The sequence below is a fragment of the Gopherus flavomarginatus genome, chromosome 13 (assembly GCF_025201925.1).
Source record: "Gopherus flavomarginatus isolate rGopFla2 chromosome 13, rGopFla2.mat.asm, whole genome shotgun sequence".
Taxonomy (NCBI): domain Eukaryota; kingdom Metazoa; phylum Chordata; order Testudines; family Testudinidae; genus Gopherus; species Gopherus flavomarginatus.
Genome location: NC_066629.1, coordinates 28,634,504 through 28,644,602, shown reverse-complemented (window position 1 = coordinate 28,644,602; position 10,099 = coordinate 28,634,504). Strand labels below are relative to the sequence as shown.

The 10,099-nt window shown below is 45.1% G+C and overlaps 1 long non-coding RNA gene across 1 annotated transcript; it reads right to left on the bottom strand.

Annotated features, from left to right (window-relative positions):
* Nucleotides 1–2,585: 2,585 nt before the first annotated feature.
* On the bottom strand, nt 2,586–9,608 carry LOC127033855 (uncharacterized). The gene is made up of 2 exons (XR_007769234.1): nt 9,446–9,608; nt 2,586–2,839 (listed from the first exon to the last, which is right to left on the bottom strand). It is a non-coding gene; the product is annotated as an uncharacterized LOC127033855 (long non-coding RNA).
* Between the last annotated feature and the right edge of the window lie 491 nt (nt 9,609–10,099).

Sequence of the window (10,099 nt, the reverse complement as noted above, 5' to 3'; positions counted from 1 at the left end):
CACCCTTCAGTGACAGTCCCCCCTCCTCCTACATAGGCCCCTCAATACACTGGCAGTTCCCCCCATAAAAGGACAACTCCCCAATACTGTCAGCTCCTACATAGTCAGGAACCCCCCATACACTGCCAGATCCTCCTCAGCCAAGACACACAGACAGACACAGACACCTCTAACCATAGCTGGAGCACATATCCCATACACAGTCAGCACTTCTCTGACCCATCCCTGCCAGGCACAGGCAGGTCCCCACCCCAAGCCCTGTAACTGGAAGGGCCTCCCACTCTCCCCTCCCTGCCTGCTCTATTTGGCCTAGGGAGCAACTGCCTGGTGACAGCCACAATTCCATTCCCTTCTACACAAAGAGAAAGAGAAAGTTCACTCAGTACAATTCTTTGAATGCATCCACTTAATCCAGAGAAAACGAATACAGGCATCCTACTGATGAGATCCCAGGCAGCAAAGGCTTCCCCGAGGGACAGAGAGAGAGAGAGACACACAACCTTACAGGAATAGAGCTCACAAGATTGATCATCTTGAGAGACTTCAAGGTCCACAACTCTGATCCAACAATCCCAAACCTCCTTACCCAGCCCTTTTCCCTTCAGGTTCTCACAGGGAATCTCTCAAGATCAACCCACATAGTCAGCCATGCCCTGGATTGGAGCCTCCAGATGGCTGTCAGTATCAGACTCATTCTGGGCAGAACTTCCCTCCTACAGGTGGCTTCCCTCCTATTGGAAGCCAAAAAGAAACCATCACTATGGAGCAAGCCTGAAAACTTGCAGCAACTGACGAATTCCAAAACCTACTTACAGAAAATTCTACCCAACCAAACTGCACAAGAATTAGTGAGGCACCACAACCCTGCCCTGACTACTGCATGTGGCTGTCTTCCACACAGATCACCAAACTTCCATAGGAGCTGGACCCAGACCATGGAACTCAATCCCCCACAAACCCACATGGGTCTCACCATGTCCAGAGCTAAATGCAGAATGAACACACACACACTTTTTTGTTTGTTTTTTTTATGAAAATTGAGGTTCTGGAGCATGTCAACTTCCAAAACATGTACTGATGAACCACTGTGACACTTAGATCCCTCCCCTATTCTTCACCAGCTGAAACCTATTTCTCTCTCATACTTCTCAAATGCCCCTTATTTTAGAGGACATAACTAATTTTAGTCCCCAAGTTGCCTGTACTTCACATACATTTAGCATCCCCTTCACTTTCCTTGTTGAGAATTATTTGCATCAGAAATAAAGAATCCTGAAACTGAAGCTATAGAAAATGTCACACTAAAGGAAGGCATCTTGCAGTATTTTCTATTTCATGAATTAACAATCTCTCTCTCTCTCTCTCATTTTGAGCTTTTGTCATGCACTGCATTCCGCAGATGGACATCAGCAGGTGGGAAAGTAACAACCTTTTCTGTGCCCTCCACAGCTGCTTATGTCTGTGCTGCTTCTATTCCAATAGCTGATCTTTCAACAGTGGCCAGTGCCAGATGCTTCAGGGGGAATGAACAGAACAGGGCAATTATTGAGTGATCCATCACCTGTCATCCTGCCCAGCTTCTGGCAGTCAGAGGCTAGGGACACCCAGAGCATGGGGTTGCATCCCTGACCATCCTGAAACTGATGGGAAGCTTCCCATCAAATCTATCTTTGCCCCCATTCACAGCATTCACTCCAAGAGTTCCTTTTCCACCCAGTAACACCCCATCTGTTTTGCTCTACCTGTGCCCCCTCCATTCTGATTTACCCCCTGGAAATCCCTAAGTCAGATTTGTAACCTCCTGTCCCCAACATGGACCCCTGGCCTGTTCAGCTCGCTGGTGCCTACCAATCCATTTCCCCCAGTCTGTTTTGTCCCCTTATGCTTCCATGGTATATTCTAATGCCCCTCGCCCCTTCCAGTCCTCTTCTCTCCAACTTCAGGTGCCGCAGCAGCTGCCCTCCTCTTAGCTCAGGCTCAACTGCCAGCAGAGTCCATTGTCTTCACTCCCTCCACTCTGCCTCAGTGAGCTGTCTGAGGCCAAGCCAAGCTCATGTCCCAGTATACCTCCTCTTGCTGAAATCCCAGCAAACAGAGCGAAGGGAAGCAGGGCAAGGATAGTTACAAAAACTGAACTGCTCCAGTCTTTACTAACACAATATGGCCATCAAGGGAACATTCCCAATCTTCAGAGGGAAGATCCCTGAGCAGGCTACAAGACAGTTGTGATGCTACTTGGAATCCACCCTGTCTCTTCGAGCGAGAGGAGCCAGGCCTGCCAGGGCAGCCAGGTCTTTGGAGAGCAGCAAGTGATGACTGCTTCCCAAGCTGCGCTGTGCCACTCGCCGCCGATCTGCTGCTGCACATGCACCTGCTTTTCCTCCTGGTGCATTTTCCTTTCTCTTCCAAACCCTCCCAGCGCCGAGGTCCCAGAACCCCACCTCCCAAGCCCTCAATGGATGCTGCATTTTCAGCTCAAAGGGAGAACAGCAATAAGGACCATGCCTGACATTGCTGCTGGCCCCCAGAGCTGGGCAGAGAGAAGAAGGGTGTGCCTGAGGGTCAGCTCTGGCTCCCAGGGTAGGGGAGTTCAGCCATAATATTTATTACCAACATGGGGCTTTCACTCAGGACAGGCTTGCAGTTGAAACAGAAATCAATTGCCCATGTCTCCTGCTCCTTACCATGTGGCTGCAGAGAGGAAGTATGATCTGGTGGCTAAGGCACTAGAATGGGACTTAGGACAGCGGGGTGGGATGGGGGTGGTTCAATTCCAAGGTCTGCCACTGACTCCCTGGATGACCTTGGGCAAATCCATTAATCTGTGTCTGTTCCCCATCTGTAAAATAAAGATAATTACAACGAACACCTTCATTAAAACGTTGAGGATGCAAAGTCAAGCTGGTGATCTAAAGGTCCAAACTCTGTTGATGACTCAAATTGTGGGTCAATATTGTTCCACATGACAGAATTTATGATTTTTCTGTTTGTTTTTTTAAATTGGCAAGTTACATCCAAAACTCCAAGTTAAAAGAATGCTAAGGTTGTAAATTCAAGCACTTAAATCCTGGCTTTTCCTAACTTCTAAGGTTGCCTGTACAACCTTAAGTCAGCTGCTTTATGCGTATGCCTCATGACACAGTCTTAACCATGAGACCATCCTATCTCTTGTTGCAATCCCCTGCTTCATTCACTACATACCTTCCAACTTCTGCAACACACAAGGTAGCAGTCCTACAGACAATAGTCTCCTTCACTACATAACCCTGATTCATCCTCCAGAGCAGAACCAACCTGTGCATTGAACGAGGCAGGAGTCCTGTGGAAAAATATGTGATCATGTAATTAAAGACTTAAGAAATTCTATCAAGTGGAACTATATTGACCCCCCAACTCTGGTGATCAGTGGGGTTCACATCTTTATATCCACAGCACAGACCTCCACCACGTTAGCCAATGCAGTAAGGATAGCATGTGTATAGTTATCCATGTGGGTGATGAGACACACGTTGCCAGTACATTTCATAGCTATCTGCTAACAGCAAATAAAAGTAGGGATTCAAGGTGCCTGACTTCAATTCCCAGTTTTGGAGGGAGAGTTCTCTGTTGGATATAAATCCTTCTGACACTCTGTACCCATTAACTAAACTATCTAATTCACTTGGCATCAATTGTGCTGTTTGTTTACTTTTTATACTTAATTCACCTTGCACAATGAAAATAGCCTAGACTCTGATCCCTTTCTCTTTCTGTTCTCTTGCACTAGCACAGAACTCTGGTTGCAAATTCTGCAGAGAAAGTCAGGCTAAAATAGCAAGAACTTGATTCTTGGAATAAAAATAATTAACAAAAAATAGTAAGTATCCAATCAAAAGCACTTGGACCTGACTGAAGAACAGTCATTCTAAGATTTCACTCCCTAAATCACAGTCCACCTGCTGCCAACTCCCAATTTATCAGTCATGGAAGAATCGGCTTGACATCCAATTCAGATGTCCTATCAGGACTTGTTCCCTCAAAAATACAGTACAAGACCTGATGTAACATATTGTCAGTAACAAGCTCCCTCTCTAAGCTTTGGCTTATGATCTGAGAAGCACACCTTGTTTTAGGAATGCTGCAGGAGACAGTTAAATCCCAACAAATTGCTGTTTTCATTAATTAAAAACCATTAGAAATACCATTAATATTAATTTTAAAAATAAAACCTACATTTTGAACATAATGTACTGGGTTTCCCTAAGGCATCATTGTCAAATCAAGGAGAAGGGGGATGAGAAGGGAGAAAAGTCATTAAACAAACACTAATATCTGCAGCAGTAGCAAAGAGTATACAGCATAACTGGCCCAGCCCATTTTGAGTTTGTAGGTAAGTCATCTGTTCATTTCACACTTGTCATGCAGAAGAAGTCCTGCTTTGGGAGCATTATTAGGGTGTTTTTTCACTAAAATTTTTATAATTTTTTTTTTTTTGGTTTAAAGTCCATTACAATAGGTTGCACCCTGAATGGAGTGGAATGCTGCCAGGTCCTCTCTGCCACTGCACTAGTCAAGTCTAATCTCCTGTCCAAAAATGAAGTGAGTTTGGCAGCCTTTGCAATATGTCATTTATGTGCCATCTGTATCACAAATCTTTCTTGTATCAAACTTGTTTGAACCAGAGTAACGTCTCATCCACGGACACAGCAGTAAATGTAGGTGGGGATTAGCAGCATAGAGAGGTCAGTTTCAGTGGAAGCCTGAGTTAATTATAACAAGAGCTTTGGTGTCTTACCTTCAGGAAGTAGCTCTTTTGCCCCAGGGCTAGTGCACTTGTTTTGGAAGTCAAGATCACAATTGTACCCCAAACAGAACTTTTTTCTGTAATTAATTAGTGATGCTGCAGCCCATCATTAAGGAGTCTGAAACTTCCCTTCACAGCTAGGTACTGTGTGACAAGTTACAAATGTGGGAGATGCATAATTGCTAGAGATATCTTCCTGTTCCAGGGCACCTTCACTGCCACTTAAAGGAGAAAGAAGGTCAATTCTCTCCCACAATATAATAGTATCATACATTAGTCAAGCACCTTTCATACCAAGTACCCTCAAAGCACTTTTCAAACTCATTCTACACAACTGTATACAGGATTCATCTGGTTCTCAAGTGACATATAGTCTTACCTGGTAGGATGTTTAACAGCACATGGCAATGCTACAGAACAGCGTAGGATAAGAAGCAAAATAAATAATAAAAAATCCTTGTATCCACATGAAGTTGCACGTTTCCCCATCAGGTTTGAATTCAGTAGGACAAATTTTCCAACCCTCATTCTTGGATTACCTGGAGAGATTAGAATAGAATGGGAGGACCTGCAGCCACATGCTTGGATGCTGACTCATCCCATTAACAGAAGTTAGACTGCTGAGTAAAGCTGGTGGCAAAGCATGGTTAACTCTATTAGGTCACTGGCAACGCAGGTGCGGACCTCTGGTCAGATAGAACTGGAGCAAAGACAAGACCACCCTGCAGGAAAGCCCATAAACAGCCAAGCTTGGGGTGAGATTTGAATTCTGTTGCTGTTGAACCAATGAAGCCAAACCCCAGGAACTTACACTTGACCCTATGCAGCCTGCACAGGCTTTATTGAGGAGAGCGAAGAAGAGTACTTACTGAGATCTCCGCTCAACAAAGCATCATACTTCAGTGCTGTCTCAAATTAGATGACTCCCTTTGTGAAAAGGGCCATCTCCTCAGCAGGTAGAGGGAAAAACAGAACAGGCACTTACCAGCAGGGAAGAGGGAGGTGTAGTTAGCAACTGCCAGCTATAAAAATGGTTACTTTGGGCAACACCTGCTTGGCATTGCCAGACTTAAAGGGCCAACTCCGAGCCAGACATGCTGGGAGAAAAGTTCCTAGAAAAGGGCGTGCGTGTGCGTGTGCAAGAGAGTTAGTAGAGCTGAGGTTGCCTCTAAAGAAGGTACTGCATGTGCAGGTCACAGCTATATTATGGACTTCTGAAGAAAGTTTGGAGCCCAGTACATGCACAGCCTCTCATTCATAATGAGGTTAATCTCTCTGCGTTTTCCTGTGGAGTAACTGGAAACGGAATGGCGGAACAGGTACCGATTGCTTGCTAAACTCAGAGCAGAGGATATTGAGGGCTAGTATTAGGTTAGATGCAAATGTTTGGCTTTAAAAACACACTAACTTTAATGTTTCTCATAAAAGACTAGGGGTGGGCCCTGACTTCTATTCCTGCTTGTCACAAACTTGGGAAAGTAATTCACTCTCTCTTTGCCTCTGTTTCCCCAGCTCAAAAATGGAGGTGATTGACCCACCTTGCAAGGGGGTCGGGAGGCTCAATTACTTGGTATTCATGAAGGGCAGAGAGTACTCAGCTGGATTTCTATGACTAGCTGTGTTCGGGGGTGTCAGTTGCCAGAGGGGGAGTTTGCCTAGAAAATGCTAGACATTGACACTTGTGATGACCCTTCTCTCCCTTTGCTTATGCCAGTCTGCATTTGATGCTTGTGCGCTGGCTCTACTGCTCATCTTGTGCAGAGAATTTATTTTAAAAAAGGCCTAATTAGTTTCAAACAACATCCAGGTTGAAAGCGATTGAGAAGAGTGCATCTTTCTTTGTGTGAGTTGGACTAGTCACCTTTTATGTTCTTATGGAGGCAAATCTAACTGCCTTGCCTTTTGCAAGGGTCCTATTTATTAGGGAAAAGAGAGGCACATCTTGACCTACTAAAAGCTGACAAAACAGTAAGTGTTCTAAGCGGATCTTCCCCAAGAGATGAACACAGCAGGGCTGCAAGGGGCAGGTGGGAAGTATGCCCTCTAGTAGTAACTCTCAGCTTCCTGCTTGTACAATTGAATTAATTTTATGAAGGAAACACAGACAAGGACCAAATATTCTCTTTTATGTATATTTCAATTGCCCAGGCAGTTTGGCCAACAAGATTTTCCTTTTCAACAGCTGCATCTCCAAGGGCCTCAATAAAGGTCTGTGTTTCATATATAAACATCTGGGGATTTATTGTGTAGAAAATGCTTCACCATTGAGTTGTATCAAATACAAACTGAAATAGGAAGCCAACTGACCATGGCATAGTGCATGGGGTGATGATCCCTCTAAAGCCCTTGAACAGAACCAGTGAGGAAAAGGCTGGGAGGGCCCCTCTTAAAGGAAGGATGAATAGCAGCATCCTGCATATAGAAAAAGACATTAGCAGAGGTATTCAACTAGGAAGCTCTAGAAAAAAATATAGCATTAATAATAGAGACATTTCCCATAGTACCCTCACACTGAGGGCATGTTGCAAACGTAAGCTACAACCAGAGACCATTTCCTCCCACCACTGAAATGCAACCACCTCTGGGGTGGAATTCACCAGCTGCTTAGCAATGCCCAACAACTCTACACACAAGTTTTAGTGTAAGCAGTACAGTCTCGTATTCACTTAAACTTGGAGGAAAGCAGTGTGTAATTCTAGGAGATAGAACTTAGCCAGCATAACAACCCTCTACTTACAAAAGCTATACTGGGATCTTTAATAACCACAAACTGCCAAGATCTCGGCTTAATAGCTCATCTGCACGACAGCTCTTCCAGCAGCACAGAATGCCAACACCAAACTCAAGCAAAAACTTCAACATTGTCGAGAGCGCCCCCTTCTGAGCCACTTACCCCACTTCTCACAGCGCAGCTTGTACATGTCCCACCCAAATAAAGATGGAGCTTAATGCTTCTTGTGTTGTGCCCTGTCACATTTCACAAACTGGTACAGGCATGCTGTGCAAGAAAAGATGAATGCCTTCCTCTTTCCATATTAAATGCCTCATAGTTGAAATTAGAGAGACAAGGTGGGTGAGGTAATCTCTTTTATTGGACCAACTTCTGTTGGTGAAAGAGGCAAGCTTTCTAGCCACACACAGCTCTTCTTTAAGTCTAATGTCTCTGCTAACTACTGTCAGTGTGCACTTAACACTGGTTTCAGGTGCAGCTCTCATGCTGACTCAATGCCCTCTTTCTGTCCCTGATTCTGTTAAACACGCTGCATGACGGACTTTCCCCTAAAATGTGGGCAGGCATTTGTACTTCACTCCCCATTTAAAGTAATTTCAGACAGGGGAATAGCTATAAATCTCTGCTGCCATGGGCACTGCTGAGCTAGGGCTGGTGTTTCCCTGTAGGAGGCAGGGAAGGGGATGACATCAGGCAGCAGCAGAAATGCAGGGTCTGTTGGGAAAAGAGTACGGATTTTAATATGCAAGGAACAGTTAAAAGCTGTGCTAAAGTGTTTGAATTAACCCTGAATTCTACAGCAGAGGAGGCAGTAGAAGCCAGCAGCATCTCATTCATCAGTTGTTCGGTTAAAAATCAGAAGCTAACATTTCTCATGAAGATCCATCTAAGGTAACCTAGGAAAAATCTGTGCAGAAAATGGTGCGACACTTCAGTAACTACAGCTTCTCATCTGCTTTCTGCAGGCTCCAGCCATCCAGCAGAGACCCTGCCCTCTAGCCCAAGGTTATATGGCAACAAACTTCTCCACTCCTAGAAGCAGGGACTAGGATACCAGAGGCAGCTCAAGATTTTCCATCCATGCTTAGCCTGTCTCCCATTATGCAGATGCTGCACAGCAGTCTCCTTGCTTGCTGGGAGGGTGGGTTACTTGCTCTTATCAGCCACTTATGAAAGCCACTGAGTCAGCTACTGAGAGATGTTGCAGGTGACGTAATTCCACAATACTGTCATTCTCCAGGCAGCTGGGAACTGAGTCCCTAAGCCTCTCTGCAGCCCAAGCTCCACCCATAGGAGTCTTGCAATCACTGGCCCCAGCTGTGAACGATTGGTTCAGCAGCTTTTGGGGTGTCTTACAGATCCTGCCTAGCCTTTGAGAGAGGAGAAATGCTCCTGGGTCCTAGTGCAGGTGGAGTTCTCTACTGCCACTACTTGTCTTTTCCCTCCAGTGCAACCATACAGAAGGCTATTACCATGCAGAGATTATTTGAATGGTGACAGCACATAGGGCCCCCCCCAGTGTGAGGAGCTGTACATATACAACAAGAAAGGTCCCTGTTCTGAGGAGCAGTCACACAAAGTCCAAACCAAACAGCAATGGAAGCATTGCCACGTTTTTTTTTTTAAATCCACTGGGAAGTCCCCCCCACTTCCACATCACAAGTCTCCCCTGCAGCATTTGAAACCCAGATGTTGCAGTCACCAAGATCCAGCTACCTTGGTATACACAGCACCATCCAGCAGTTTGGGCCAGGAAGCAAAAAGTTACTTCAAACAAGGAAAAGTAAGCAGAAGAGCCAGATTATATGCTGCAGCCTTCAGGAGGCACAAACCAGGAGATGGGGGCAAAGGCGACTAAGTCACCTTTATGCCACCCATAATCTGATCTTGAGAGGCCAACTTGTTCCCCAGTGTAATTTAGAGTATCTTACCCCAATTGCCAGCTGCTCTGAGGCACTGAAAAGATGAATGGTCAAGCACTCCAGCCACATAGCAGGAATGACATAAAATCACATGCAGCAACTTTTCTCTGTTTCTAGAGCAGCATGAAGGGCACTTAATTGGGACCGATTTTCAGCAGCATCCTGCGTTAAAAAAAAACAAGCATGACAAGGAGCACATCTTTTTATTGTGTAATGCCTAGCAGAGAAGCCCAATCTCTATTTGGGCCTCTAGTTGCTACAGCAGTACTATTAATACATTTTTTAATGGCCACAGCTAATCAGGGCCATAGTTGCATCTGCCATCTGACAGTTGGCAGCAGACTATGCTTGTGCCCCAATTCAGTTATCCATCCGAAGGAAGAGTACCACCAGGATGCAGCTAAAGTTAGTTCTTCAAAGATGACTCCAAGACTGCCCAAGGAAGCGATGACAAAAGTACTCCATTGTTTTACCTACTCTTGTTTTAAAGCAGTGCCCAAAGTCAGCCAGACACCAGTGAAGATTCATTACCTGTTGCTTATGAGCAAGACATTTTTGCTCCATAAAAGAAAAAGTCAGCATCTCTCCTGCTTAGTACTTCGTAGAGTTGCCTGTTCCATCATCAGAGCTGTATATGGTGAGCCTGCTATTTGTGTTACGCTT